Here is a 15,557-nt window from a genome sequence, read left to right as displayed (position 1 = left end):
CCAGTCTTTCAAAATAACGTGAATACTTTGCTCAGAACAATTATTGGTTACTTCAGGAAGAAGAAAACTCTAGTACTGGTGATAGAGAGAATTAAAAACCAAAGGCAGAATGTCTTGGGGTGACTTTATGATGTGTATCCCATATCGCTGCCCTATGCCCAAAAATTAATTCTTGTGCCTTTCTATGCCTTTAAACTGAGCCTGAGAGGAGGAAGGAAAAACTGAGCAAAACTTTTTCAAAGCAGTTTGCAGCTTGTTCAAGGTCACACAGAGATAGCAATTTTTTTTTTTTCAGCTGCGGCAGGAGAGCGAGAGGGAAGGGAAGCACCCGGGCTTGCTTTTCTTTCCAGTTGGCTTTCAGCAGTTTTTTTTCCTCAGCTCCTTTTCCTTTGGAGAGCTGAACTTTTGTTTTCCTGGGACTTCGTTTTTTTTTTTCCTTTTCTCTCTGCTGGACTGTTTCAACATCAGAATACATTGGGAGGAGTTTCTACTGAGGCCGTGGCCCTGGAGGTGGGCCCACCATCCCGTCCCAGCTCCAAGGAGGGGGAGAGAGACATCTACAGAAGGACTCTGAAATTTTCCCAGGTTTCTCTCAGCAGATCAAGAGGTTGTATTATTTAGCATCATTATCTTTTTTTCCTATGTGTTTGTTAAACAAATAGTTTTTATCTCTTTCACTTTCCTTCGAGGAAAATTTATTTTTTCCCGAACCTGGTGGGGGAGGGGTGGTTGTGACCTGCCTTTTCTCAGAGGATGTATTTTTGAATTTGGCCAAACCGGAACACAGATATATACACACAAGGATGCTAGCACTCCATCCCACAGCTGAAGAGGAGCATGCTTTAATGGTCCAAGTGTTCCCCAAAAAGCCTGATAGCATTAGATACTGCGATACATACCAAGGCCAGGTCACACCATGAACTTCCTCAAGTTTAAGTGAGGTGGAAGACAGCAAACTATATTTGATATTAATACAGAACATAAAAAAACCCCTTTATTTTTCTAAGGGAATTGAAAGTTTCTCCCTTTTTTAACTCCCTAAATATCAATTGTTTATGAGAATTGATGCAGAGAAAACAAAGTACTTATGACAGAAAACTTACCTAGCACAGTATTCTCTCCAACAGAAGCCAGTAGCAATACCTAGAAAGAAAAAGCATATGAATGTGTTCTGGCGTACTCTCAAACTTTACAGTCTACTGTTCAGGAATTTCCTGGTTCAAAAGGACTAAGTCTCCTAGCTGCTGGATATTCTGTGGCAGTCAGTTCTGTAGTTAAGCTCTACACTATCTGAAAGTGGTTTTTTTTTTATTTTTAGCCCTGCCATCTGATAATAAGGAGAGTAAGTGAAATGAGTGAAGAAGAAAATGCTTTCATCCTGTCGCTTTTCCATTACACTCGCGGTTTTGTATAGATCTGCCCTGTACTGTTAGGCCAACAAAATAAAATAAAAAAAAAGGGAGAGAAATGCTGGAAATTCTGTTTCTCATTAAAAATACAGAGAAACATAGTCCATTATATTCTTTTTGATACTGCATATACCAGAAATACTTATATTCAAGAGGAAGACATAATATGACTGTATAATGATGTAGTATTTTCAATTTTCTAACCTTTTTCTTTACTGACAACACTCAACTTTTGGAGCACTACTTCGCACTGGTCTGTCGTTTTGACAGAAGAATTAATTCAGATTTATTTTTTATTCTATTGAGTGGAGGAAAATTGAACAAATATTTATTGATTATAGCATGCCCTCTTCTTCCCTCAGTAAAACACTACACATAAAGACAAAGGCATCACTGGAGTAAGGACAAGTCTCCTAACCCAAGTGCTGGCGATACATCCAGTCAGTCATCCTGAAAAGTAAGTTCTCTTAAATCACCACAGCTTCGTCTTCAATGACCACTCTGACTGCAATTATTACTTGTGGTTACCAGATCTCATTTATAGAAGACAAGAATAAAATATCAGAGGTAACCAAGCCACACTAGAATCTACTACCAGAACAAGAAGGATTTGAGTTTTTTTCTTGAAGTTGACCAAATCTTCATGCATTAAGCTTCTGCTCAGAGCAGAATTGCTTCAGTCAAGGTCAACCTTATTTCTATAACGTATTTAGCAAACTTACCAGTTAAGTCAATAAATGAGTTTGCAATAAGCAGAATAAAGATACATGTAAAACCAAGCTCAAAGAACACTGGAAACTTCTGCAAGGCCTCAGCATCTAACACTATAGTGAAATATCTCATCTGCCACGCTAGCTTTATCCAAAGCCCAGATAAACAAAGTAAATTTGTTTTAGGCTTTGACAATAAACACATTTCAGTTGTCTTATGTCTTCAGCAATACATTTTGCCTTCAGGAAGAGAAAGTCTCACTAAGACTTAGAAATCCCATCTCAAGCTTGAACTTTGCATCAAATTTGTAAAGCAAATTTGTAAAGCAAATATACAAAGCAGTGGCAGTAATTTTAGTACTTTTAATCAGTGAGAAACCAATTAAACAATACACAATTCACAATACAATCCTTACATAAGCTGGAAAAGATATTAAGGTTCATGTAAAGTTCAACATGCTCTATTTTTAACTTTAGTCATTAGCATTCTCATTAGCAGTAACTTAATACGTGAGAAAGGATTATAAGCAGTCAGGAAGTCAGATGTTGAAATTTTTATATAATTACTTTAAAAAAAAAAAAAGTAGCCCAACAAGTGATTCCATAAAAATTACTTGGACCTAGTCAACTAATGCAATCCCCCATTGTCCCAGTATACCAAATTAAGGCTTTATAAATTAGCAATTAATTGCTTGCTATTATTATTTTTTCTTTATCATGGTGTACTTCATAAGCATGTTTCATTCCAAAAGTAAAAAAAAAAAAAAAAAAAAAAAAAAAAAAAAAAAAATCTGGACTCCCATTTTGCTCTAGGTCACAGAGTAACAATCCTCACATCCATGTAGTTTGACACTAATACAACAATTTCTTTAGAAAGCCTTTTTAAAAGTGAAATTTAGGATACTGCTGTAAGAGCTACTCAAGATACTTCTTAAAGCATTTCACGAGATCAAAGCAACCCAGCCAAACTCACAACAGACTTACTAGGAGTTGACATAATAGTGAACTGAATGACAACCCCTTTGAAAATGTCCTGATACAACTGCACTTCAAGAAGGCTAACAAATAGGGAAGAGGCATGAGCATCTGCTAGCCTTTAAGAGGTAACAAACTGGTTTTGAGCGCTCCTGTATGTCTGAGCCCCAACACTGCAAGGTAGCCTTGACTGAAGGCCAGAACTCTTTGAAGAATTATAGGCTATATGAACTATCTGGTTTTTTGTAGAGATTTAGAAGCAGCAGATACCGTGATGTATTTACATACATATGGAAGATACTGAAACTGCTTCAGATGACTGCTAGGAAAACAGTGAATTAGGGACCATCTTCATGTTATTTTACTGCATGTAAGCAATAACTTAATTTCTCTGAGAGGATTAAACTAATTTCTGCCAATTCTGACATCAGTAAATTCTGCCTTGTCACAGTAAATTGTAACTAATACAGAACTTAATATTTACAAGATGACAGTAATAGCTTTTTAAGCTTGAACAATAGAAAAGTGCTGTAGTAAACTTTGCCTCGAGACAGGTCAGTCACATCTGGATATATGGCATCAAACCCAAGGTGAACAAATAATCCCAAATGGAAAACCACCGAAACAGCTTCATTCTAGAAGCTGTAACTTCTGCTTATTTAAAACTATTAAAGCATTTTAAATTTTTTTTTTTTATCTGATGCTTGATCTGTGCTTTGTCCTTCTGTTTCTTTAGCTTTTGACAAACAGAGACAATGTAGGACTGCATGGAGTAAAGCAGATTCAAGGTAATGCCAAATTCTAGCAGCCTTTGTCATGAAGTTTCTCTTTCACCTAGAATGAGGAAAGAACTACTAAGATAGCTGCCAGTGAAGAAATTTAAGTTGATTAGAAATGTGGGTGAACAGCTCTATATCTTAGGCTTGTTCCAGACTTACTTCAAAAAAGTGACACAACTTTCCTGGAAAACTAGTTGTTTTGACCAAGCTGTATTTAACAAGCTGTATCCTCTCATGAGAGTTAAGAAAGTTTCAATGTAAAATAAAAGCCGCTTCATCTGTTCTGCAAAACGTGTCTACCATATTGTCTTATGTAACAAATCTTAATGTAAATTCCACCAGCTATGACACACCACTTACAAACTAACTGACTATTTCCCTCACAGAAGAGATATCCAAAAACTGTCTGGACACAATTTTGTGCAATGTGCTTGCTCTAGGATGTCTTGAGCAGGGAGGTTGGACCAGACGACCCACTGTGACGGTCCCTTCTGACCTTATCCATTCTGTGATTCTGTGACGGTGGCCAATCTCGAGTTAGACCTTAAGCAGCTGCTTAATTCTGTTCCATGTCTCCTCAGATTCTTTAGAATAATATTGAAATGCAAGCATACAGAGAAAAGTCAGACCAGCTTCTGAAATCGTTGGCTCAGGGCCTTTAATTTAGCACAAATATGCTAAAAATGCTGTCTTAGTATATACTAGGCAAGTTAGAACAAGCCACTTTTCAGCTGTATTCTTTTGTGGGTGTGGCTTTGGTTTTGTTTTACACTAACCAATAGCTCTAGCTGTATCATTGTTTCAAATGATACAGCTAAAGTCTGTCCAGGACTGTCAGTTACTTTTTTTTTCCACTGTTGATGCTACGGAGCCAGCGTAACTCTAGAAGAAAAATATTCTATTTCATGTACAGTTTTTTTGAGTTGTTTGGGTTTTTTTCCTTGCTTGTTTTTAACCATAACAGCACATGAAAATCTTTTCTAAATGAATCAGTCTGTGGTGAAACTCCTTGCTAGCTGTATTTGGGGAGGAAGAAAAGTCTGAAAGTTTTGCAAGTTTATTATTCCAGAAAAACAAAAAGCCTAGACCAGATTAGAATTACTAAATATCAAGGCTCCATATTAGAAAAGCTTTCAGGGCAGCGCGTCTGACTATAGGAAAGTATCCAACCTTTTGTTCAAAATACTACATTAGAAAGCTGAATCAGCTGTGGGACTGCAAAGAACTTAAAAAAGCTTTTGAGGTTGCCAAGGCAAGTAATGTGCCTAAACTTGAAACTTTTGGCTATAGCCTGTACATATATTGGAATAAAACATTCCTACTGCCTAGGATCTTAGCTGACCTGCTTTTGAAGATATCAAATAGCTGAATCCTCAATAAATCTGTAACAGCTGTGGAATATCAGTGTCTTTCTCTCATGAACTCTTGGACAGTTCTTAAATAGACGTAACTACTGCAAAATGCCATGAAAAATACAGACATAAGCCTGACCCACAAGTCTACCCATTCACTTTCAGAAAACCATGTTGAGTGTTTTAGCCTAGTCAATTCAATCTTATGCGTGCAGTATAGTAGAATCTATTGTAACTTCAGACACAAGTTCAACTTCATGAACCACCCCCTTCTTTAGCCTTACCTGTGAATCACTGCACCTTAGACTAAAAATGCTCTCAAATGTATTTGACATTCTCTGACTACGTACACAAGGATTTAGGTAAGAGCATGCATCTGAACGTCTCATTTAAAAAGCTCTTACGTATGAGAAGCTCTGAATTCCCAGTTCAGTGTAAGTTTTCACCATCTTGTCTAAATTTTCACCGGTATAAGCAGTCATTTTTGTACGAGAAACTTCAGGCTTGGTCACCAATTTCTATTCGAATTCTTCAACTTCTACAGGTTCTACTTTTTGTTTTGTTTTGCTTTTAAATGTGACATTTTTCAGTCATTGATATTAAATTATTTATGACTCACATTCGAATTAAAATCTGCCTCTCAATGTTCATAATACTCTTCAACTATGTAATGGATGAATCTACAGCGTAACGGAAGACAATCTCCTTTCCCTTGACCCAAAAATAAAATACTACTTTGCATCCCTGTTGTTGCTTTTTTAAAGCAGAATTATCATTTCTGGAATTGTCTGGTGTAGATATTTTGCTTAAGCAAGAAGCACTCCATGGTACAACCGATCAGTGACCTTGAGACTGCTCTTAGAAGGCAGTTGCTATAGTAACACCACCACAACTGAGGTACATCCTCAGCTGGCACCACCACTCTGGTGAAACAGATCCATCGTAAATACATCTATCCTCTACTAGTGTCTCAATATTTAAGGAAGAAACTACTGTATCGGGTTTTTTTTAGAATTATTTAAAAAAACTTGTGCTGTGGTAGACCCTGTATACTAGGTATGAAATCAAGTGGCTAAGGCTATATATGCACAAGTCCACATAGTGTTAAATAAAGTACCCTGAAATAATGTATTACTGAAAGTTACAGGTACTTCACTCACTGTGTTAATCCAGATAGCAGTTCTTGGTCAAGGAAATGAGTCTACTGAAGAAACCTTGCAATAGCATGTAACCTAGAAAGTAAGTTTGACATCTTTTTCCAGATTCTCTAAAACAGATAAAGTTAATGGAACCCTGCTATATCAAACTTAATGCAAAATGCAAGCACAATGAATTACTGCTGCATGCCAGAATACTCCAAGTCTCACATGTGCAACCTCATCACCTTGAAAAAGCTTTCAAGCCAACTTTGCACTAAGGAATAGTGTTGCCCCAAAGGGTTTCTCTCTATACAGTGTGCTACTAGTTCTTGTGAGCTCTGAAAGAGGATGAAAAAGGTGACTCATTACTGAAACGTCAACAATGAAACATGTAAACTTGAAGAGTGCTAGTAAACAGAAACATTAAGGACAACCAGTTCTGTTTAAAGACAGAGGATTAATGAACAGATTATTAGTTAATTATAGCAAACTATTACTCAGACATTAAAGTTTACTTTATAGCTAAACTGCATTTTCAAGACACTATTTTTTTCCTTAAACTCAAATCAACAGGAAAGGCCAGTCACAGACGCTTCATAGATTGTTAATGTTCAAGAGATCCTATTCCAGGTAAAACATTTGTGGATTCTAATCAGAAACAAGTATTAGGACTGTTCTGCCTCTGATAAAGTCAGCTCACGTCATAGGTTTGCGTTATCATAAATTAGAGAAACATTTGCTAAACTTCCATAGCAGTGAAACCTGCATGTCAGCTAAAAGGTAATTCCAGATACAAGTCACACACTTGAAATAAGACTTTTGGACACTCCACTCTTAAAAAAGTCTGATCCCTACTTAACTCAATAAAGTATCTGCCCTGAAAACTGACTGAGGATCTCCTGCATGCATAAGTGTAACATAAAGGTAGACAGAAAACAGGAAAAAAGCTCACAGACAATATTAAGCAGACATCAAACAGGGCCCTAAAAAAAAAAATTAATAATAACAATAACTTCTGCAGCTGTGTGTTACAGTAAGAGGGTTCAGCTGTGCTGCTTTTGGAGGTTGAGAAACACTGTCACGTGAGCTTAAAAAAAAGTCAATTACTCTTATGTGCCACTCTTCCCACTTTCATCACTTCCATGAAGTTGCAGGTAAGGTGGATATATTTGAAATTGACCTGTGTCCTATAAATCTGTGTTACAGGCATTGATAGCTTCTTTCTGAACAAGTGTTCATATAAACACAGAATATATTTCTACTTAGTAGTAGCTTCCTACAATAAACAAACTTTTATGAGAGTACAATAATTTGTCTTCAGCTTTGCATGTAGTTGTTCACTTTAGCCTAGCTGCACAGGTTAATTTGAAAACTATCTAGACCTAGACACAAAAGGCACTCTTGGTATACCGTACACAAAAGACGTTCTCTACTCTTCTCCCCTCCCCTTTTGTTTTTTTCCCACATAAAAAGATCCTTGGACAAAAATATGAACCTTGATTTCATGGAAGTGAAAACTAGAGTATTAAGCCCAAATCCTGTAAATGCTGGCAAGTGTGTCAGTCTACTCTGCAGGTTCATTTAGACACACACACCAGCAGCTATTAAAGATCTTAGTCCCATTCTCAGTCCTTAAACCTCAGCCTAGCAACCACAAATTCCCTTACCACCTATGAAGCACCACTGATTACAACAGTATAGGAAAAAAGCAAAAGAAGTAGTTTCTCCTAACAAAACCTAGTATATTCTAATTCTAGAGTCCCGTTAAAAATCCTTCAATCCTAAACCAAACAGCATGGGATTGGTGACCTTCCGAGCCCTTACAGATGTGGTCCATTCAACAGATTAAAGACATTAATTCTACTCCAAAATAAACATTATTCTAGTATTTATCCCCTTCAGTCAGTTAGTCTGCTTAGCAATATGTGTATGCTCTACACTAGTAAAAAATACACATTAAATGCAGCAGGTCACTCAACATCAGTTGTCAGGACAGCATTCAATATATCTACTCAATCCTTACTGACTTAAGTGAAATTAGTTTTCTAACGCAGATACAGTAGGTAAAGAACTACCAGCAACAACACAATCAGTATCTCATCCAACTCTTCCCCGTTGCAGCCCCTGGGTTTATAGAGGGTGCTGAATTCAGTCTATGCTCAGGCACCACTTGAGTCTCTCTTCTCTATCACATTTGTTTCAGAAGCAGACTCTTAGAGGAACTCCTTCTAGTTTACATTTTGACACGACTGTGGCTACTATAGTCCCATCCCACCCATCCCCTTGCACTGTACTGGCGTTTGGGCAACTAGGGGTAAGACGGTAGCCAGGAGTTGCCTGGATGGTTAAGTCTGTTTTGGGGTTTAACTTTTATTGTTGGCAGGAAGGAGGGAATGGGCAATTTTGAGTTAAAATCTGTTTGCTGATGACAAGAGACTCAGCCCCAGAGCAAGGGAAAGAGAGGTAACAGAAAAGGAAGCACAATAGCCCTGACTTGGCTTGAGAGCTGTGAAAGTGTACTATGCTGTCTTAAAAAGACAACATTCCATTAACATGCATTTAAAGGGTTCTGGTTTTAAATTTTCAATTAATACTAGAAAGACAAGAGTTTGTTGTGATGTTGCTTACTTTTTACACAGTACAGTAAAGTGAGAGCTTAGCTCCCACCCCAGCATTTAAGAAAAAAGACAAACCTCAACCCAATAGATGAAGGATTCTTTAGGCCCTAACCTAAAACAGCATAAGTCAACGATAAATATCTGTAGTGACAGAAAGACAAGACACATTCCAAGTACAGAGTCCTCTACATCTTGGAGAAAGGTCAGGCAGCTTTTAGTGAACAAGAACAACTTACACAGAAAAGAGCTTTAAGGTAGACAAATGAGATTGAACCTGTAGATCCCTTCAGTTTGATTTTCACCACTGTATCTGAAACTACAATAATTTTAAAAATAACCATTAAATAATCTTTAAGGTTAACTCTTTGACAAAAGATATGTTTTCTAATGTCTTTCTTCCTTTGTATATTAAAGATAGGATAATTAAGATTTTTATTTTAGCAGCAGACAGGCCTTACTGGAAATGCTAATCTAGAATTACCGGAAGCAAGAAAAGATGTATTGTCACCTAGCAGCGATCACGTAGTAATAGGAACAGTTAACACACTGTAAAACGAGAAACTGAAGATTAACGTAATCAGTAGTTGATACCCACCATGAGAGTAGTTTATGCGCAGTCTTGCATGTGAGAATTTATTTCTTGACAACTGATTTTCAGCAAGCACTTGCTCACCAAATAGCTTGAAGTTTCAGTCAGGAAGGGATGCCTAACTGAAATTCCAGCAATAAAAGCATGCCTGCATGTTATTAAAGGAAACAGTGGAAAATTTCTCAGGCTGACATCCAGAATGTCTGCGGTTCCTTTTCATATTTCTCTTCTTGCAAAGCAGTTATTAAACCAGACCCTAAAAGCTTTTTTTTTTTTTTTTTCTTCTTTCGTGAAGCCTGGAAATTTCCACTGCTTTTAAAGATTTTTAAAAAGCTCTCTCAAATATACTGCTCAAACAACCTTCCACTTCTGCCTAGACAGACTCTTTCATTTAAAGTTTCATTGCTGTAAAGCAGGGCTAAGATGAGAGGGAAGGAAAAAATTTTGCTCAAATACCAAAAGCATTGCTTGGCCAATCTGAAATATTATCATACTGTGTATTAATCTTGATAGAGGTCACTTGACGTTCAGCTACAGGCAGACAGATGGGCAAGAGAAGACAAAGCACTTGATAAAGCTGCCTCGTAGCTGTACATTTGAACAGAAATCACGGTGGATGACAACGTAAGCTATTCTGTTCCTATCAAGTGATGGCACTCCTTCAACTTTCTCAAATTTGCACTCGTTTTCCATTGTCCTGAATCCCACTCATCATCCCTACTACCTGCTTATTGTTTCTCTTAAGACTGGCAAGTTTGCTAGTACCAGTTCTACACCTCACCTCTACCAATCTTATTCACTGGCCTTGAAAATACATCACCAAAGATTAGAAGGTTCAACAGAAGACCTACAGCTGTAATACAAAAGTCTTTGAAAGCTACTTCGGCCAGTGAAGATGTTTTCTTTTTCCAGTTTTCTGTGCACTGATTAGAGAAACTGCCTTCCTTCTAAAGGGGGGATCAAATGTACTTTCTAGGTTAACAGATTATGTCGGTTTTTTTCTATTTTAATCAAGTGAACAGTTTGCAGATAAAGTACTCTTGCTTTTGTTCCCATTAGCGCTATCTTTGAATTGATGACTAGATAAATACTTGAAATACTGATTAGGAGAGGATTCTTTCAATTACTACCTAAGAACGTTAAGCAATATGCTGACTGACCTCTGCCCATTGAGCCAGAAATCTCTACTCTGAATATCAAAAAGGCTGCCATAGAATATAAAACCAGGAGGGTACTACAACAAAAGATGCTGCTATGTCTGCTTTAGTTCATTGCAGCAGCAAAGATGGACCAAGCACAAAAAGAACTGCAAACCAAGTCATAATTCCTTATTTCCACCTAACCTCTCTAGCCTAGTCTTTATGGGGAAAGAAAAATTATTATAGGGGAAGATGCCTGAAAAGCCTATCCCTATCACTGGCAAAGAAACTGCAAGTTTTTGTTTGAAATCATCTCCTTAAGATGTAAGCTGCCAAAAATGAAAAACCGTTTTAGAGTTGTCATTGTTGATACAATAAAATAATTTTTGAAGCTTTACTGCTTCTTCCATAAGATTCAAAAAAGCCAATATAGCATTTCCATATACTGATTGACTACGTGTGGACGCACGCACGTGTATGCTCCTGATGGCTGTCTAAAAGGTTTTAGAAAAAGTTTATCCACATAGACCATATTAGCTACCTCCTCAGGCACACATAGCAGGAAAAAGCAAGTAGCAGTTTACCTTTTTCTGTGACTTACTAGCCTCCAGAGAATGTGATGATAAAACACAGCAATGGTGAGATGTTAATATACTCTACAGGGCAATCTGCAAAGTGTTAGAATTACAAATTGAGTGCACAAAGCAAAACCAGAAGAATGCTACCTTTGATTTAGATTTATTTAGTTCTTCAGACTCACACAAAACCAACAGAGAACTCTTCTCCTGACTGACTGTTCTGAACAACAGTTTCCCCAAAATATTGGAGAGAACATGTATTTCTATTTTTTTTTTTCAAGTAAATTGTCTTTTACTTAACCCTTCCATTAAAAGATACGGCAACAGAAGTCGCCAAACCCAGTCGCTGTCCCATTACCTTTCACCTTGGGAGGTTGCAGTGAGGCAGGGCATGCTGTTATTAGACACACTGCACACAAAAGATTAAAAATCCTTTATGAGATTGAAGGCAAGGTAATTTTGTTTGACTTTTCAAAAATCAGCTTATTGATAACTGTAAATTTTAAAAGTCACCATTTAAGTATTATTAAAGTAACAGGATCCATCTGAAATATACCTCGCTTTTATATGGTGCAAAAAATAATTTGATGTACCTTCGCTCAACTAAACGCAGCATACAAAAATCAGAGTAAGTAGAAATACAATTCCATAGCAGATTTAAATTAGTAGCAGTTAAATTCTTTTGTAATTGCCTCTTTCCTAATACACTACATCTAGAAACATCAATAGATCTAGCCAGAGGGGAAGGGGAGAAAAACAAATGAAAAAAACTACATAGGCAGGCTGCCCCAGCATTCGGGTTAGATATTCTTCACCACCCTTTCATACCCTTGTCATAAAGGATACTATTCCTCCCCTCCCCCTCTCCTCCATTTTTTTTTTTAATTAAAGCAAGTCAGAAGAATATCTAAGATGTTTCTAAATACTCAAAATGCTTGAACATGAAATGCAGTCATTTAAGATCACCTTTTCGAGAGAGACTAATTTAAATGCAGGAACTGAAGCAACTTCCAGTGTCAGACTGTAGTGTCCAATACCTTTTCACATGCTACAAATGTTTTAATTATGCAGGCAAATATAATCGAGACACCTTTTCTTTCCCACAGTTTTTCAAAATTAAAAGCACACACCCCCTTTGCTATGAAACTGTACCACAGAGATTAATCCTGAAGATTTTGTGATTTCTTGTCCATTATTAAGGAAAAAAACCCACCATGATCAAAAGATAAGGTTCCATTGTAAAACAGATTTGCTTCTCCTTCCTAATCTGCATTTTGTCTCAGCTATACGTTAGGGTACACGTCACTGATACAATGCAAAAAAAGAAAAAAAAAAAAAAAAAAGATAACTAGGCAATGCAAAACTTCCAAGTTAATAAATTCAAAGCCAGGATGAAGAAGGCCTTCAAATGAACAGTTAAAAGAAACACAAAGCCACAGGCAAGCCCAAAATGCACGCAAGTCATATTCCAAATAAAATCAGACTGGAAACAACACATTGTAATCAGGAGAAGTACTTAAAGTGAGGCTGAATGCTGGGTTTATTCTATCACTTCCCGTATCCCACAGCCTCTATCCTCACATCACAGCAGAGAATCCATCAAATCCACTGGTATTAGTTAAAAAAAAACCCCCACAGTAGTAGTAACAGAGTTGAAAGAAATTCTTTACAACAGTCAATTGAACAGCCCACTGTAACAGCAATTAAGAGTAAATATAATGACCGCATGCTATAACGCACAATCTTGTTTAAAAAACAAAAGTAACAAAACCGAAACAAAACAAAAAGCCCAAAACCCCCCAAAACCACCCAGTTTTGTCTGTTTCCTCTACCCAAGCTTTTATTCCCTGGTTTTCACTCATATACTATTTGTTTCTATGAAGCTATACTTTATATGCAGAACATACAACTTTGTTTCATGTGAAGCAGCACATTTTAAGATGAAAATGTTCCATGAGAAAATATTTATTTTTACAATAGCAATGACAGAATTTTAAGCTTATTGTAAGAGTCCATTTTAACTGTGTTACAGATACCATATAGCTAGGTATTACCATACCTCACACTTTCAGATTTCCTTTTGTTTTGTCTTGTTATTCCAGTTAGAATCCAACATACTGTTTTCTGTTAACTTCTATCTAAAAGAGGAAGGAAATACTGAGGATTCAAATGAGTCTGAAGATGAGCTGACAAATTCAGAAGCTTCGCTTTGAAAGGAAAACTTGACTGTGCTTAGGAGCGGGAGCAGAAACCACAAACAAAACCAACTTTAGAACCAAAGAAAGAGAATTGTGGGAATTATCTCAACCTCACGCTACATTCTAACTCATAATCACCCTATTTATATCCCAGAAACACTAACAACTAAAGTGGCATGCGACCTCGGGGCGGGGGGTGGGGAGGGAGAACGCATCATCTCCAGCCCTCAAAAACATAGTTTCATTACAGCTACGAGGCAGAAAGAGGTAAGAGGAATGGAAATGAACCTTTCATTTGCAGTATTTTTCATCCCTTCTCTTATTACCAGAAATAAGGAGGCAAGAGAAGTCAGCTCTGAAACTTACCGAGGGTACAGGATGACCAGGAGAATGCAGCTATCAAGGTGTTTGGAACCGCCTCAGTACCAGATAAACCCAAATGAATGGCAGACGGGGCCATTCTAACCGAGGCGTTTCACCCACACCCCGCTTCTGCTCAGGCTGAGAAACCGTGGGTCAGACGATTCTAAAGCCAAGTCCACAGCGATCTCAGATCTCTTTGTATTCTACGAGGAACCTCCACCCAAAATCACCGTACTTAGATATGCATCACACAGCGATACGAGAAGCCTTCACTCCACACATCAATTCCCCGCCACTGCCTCAGGAATGCTCCTTCAAACTCAGTCGCCAGTAAAGTTACAATAGCTAGAAAGAGGTAAAGGCAGCCACACGTTGCTCGGGGAACCCCCTCATCCCCAGCCCTAGGAATACTCCTCACACAACCCATCTACGCTCCCCTTCCTCCTCCCCTCAGGCAACCACGTTCATACTGAGGAGGGGGGCGAGAGACAGAAAAGAGCCGCCCCTCAGGGCCACCCCCAAGCTTCGCCCTTCCCTGGCAAGGGGCAGCGCTCCCTCCGCCATCCCCGTCCCACCCCAGCACTAGAAGCAGAGGAACGCGAACTAGAACTCTCCTCCCTCCACTCATTACTCACTCCCTCCCTCCAAACCCCACTCACCTAGGAAATGCGCCAAATCTCAGGTACATCTCCGTCTCCCCCACACTCAGCCGCGCACCGCCATTTTCCTCACTGCCTGGATTTAAATCGGGACCGGAGTGGAGACACCAGACGGTGTGAGGCATTGTGGGAGCTGTAGTGCGGCTCCGCGCGGGCGTTCACGGGACCCACTCCCTCTTCCCGTGGGAGCTCATGGTACTTGTAGTCCGCGCCAGGCCCGGTGCCGGAGCCGTCAGGCAGCGCTCCGGTGCCGCTTCTGCATCGCGGCGTTCTCCGCGGTAGGGCGTGCTGAAACGGGAAGGAGGAAGCGGTCCCAGGGGAAGGTGCCTATGCCGCGCAACCCCAGGCACGTTCCGGCGGCACTTGCACAATGCGGCTAGAGGTCACGCGATGCCGTATCTGTATGATAAGGAGCGTTTTTACTGCGCACTAGAGTTCAAAATACAGTGCGGTACCAGCCCTGGGTCGTGCGATTTCCCCCCTTGTTTCTGCTGACCTCCAGCTGTGGGTCCTGATTGTATCCTTGATCCTGTACTCGGGTTTCTCAGGGAGTTTTGGTTCTTGTTTTGTTTGTGTGCAGTGTGTGTTTGTACATGTTGGAGCTGCTCTCCCTGTGGCCGCAGCCGTGAGAGAGCAGGATAACAAAACAAAACAAAAAAATCGATTTTCATGTTACTCTTAAAATTTTCACAGTTTACATTGGGCTTCATTGGCCCTGCCAGTGAGACGTGCGGCACCATCGCGAGGGCTGGAGCTGTCGTGGCGGGTCTGTGAGCACAGATTCCGACCATCGTACAGCCGTTTTCTCCAGCCGCGCAGGGTGATATCCCCGCAGGAGCGTCACAGGGAAGGGATGAGACATCTGGCACTGCCTGGAGCGCGGGAACAGAGGAGGAACAAGGCAGAGAACAGCCTGAGAGGGAGACGAGACACCATCCTCGGACACATTGCGCCTTTGCTGTGGGGCCGCCGCCAGCCTGTGAGGCGGGAGCTGGGGAGGGACTTCGACCATTTGGGGGGCTGCCCTCCCTTTATTTTTCTGGAAGATG

General features: G+C 39.3%; 1 protein-coding gene across 4 annotated transcripts in view; it reads right to left on the bottom strand.

The window, feature by feature from the left end:
• Positions 1–14,662, bottom strand: part of NCOA3 (nuclear receptor coactivator 3) — a 62,948-nt gene extending 48,286 nt beyond the window's left edge. For all 4 annotated transcript variants that reach the window (XM_042044191.1, XM_042044210.1, XM_042044201.1 and 1 more), the window contains exons 1-2: positions 14,509–14,662; positions 1,104–1,143 (exon numbers count right to left, since the gene is read on the bottom strand). The gene's annotated coding sequence lies outside the window, so the exon portion shown is untranslated. The remainder of the gene's footprint in view (positions 1–1,103; positions 1,144–14,508) is intronic.
• Positions 14,663–15,557: the final 895 nt, after the last annotated feature.

The sequence above is a fragment of the Corvus kubaryi genome, unplaced genomic scaffold, assembly GCF_017639235.1.
Source record: "Corvus kubaryi isolate FWS band 111438036 unplaced genomic scaffold, C.kubaryi_AGA036_p1.0 134, whole genome shotgun sequence".
In the NCBI taxonomy this organism is placed as follows: Eukaryota; Metazoa; Chordata; class Aves; order Passeriformes; family Corvidae; genus Corvus; species Corvus kubaryi.
Note: the sequence above shows the minus strand (reverse complement) of the source record. Positions and strands in the feature narration are given on the sequence as shown.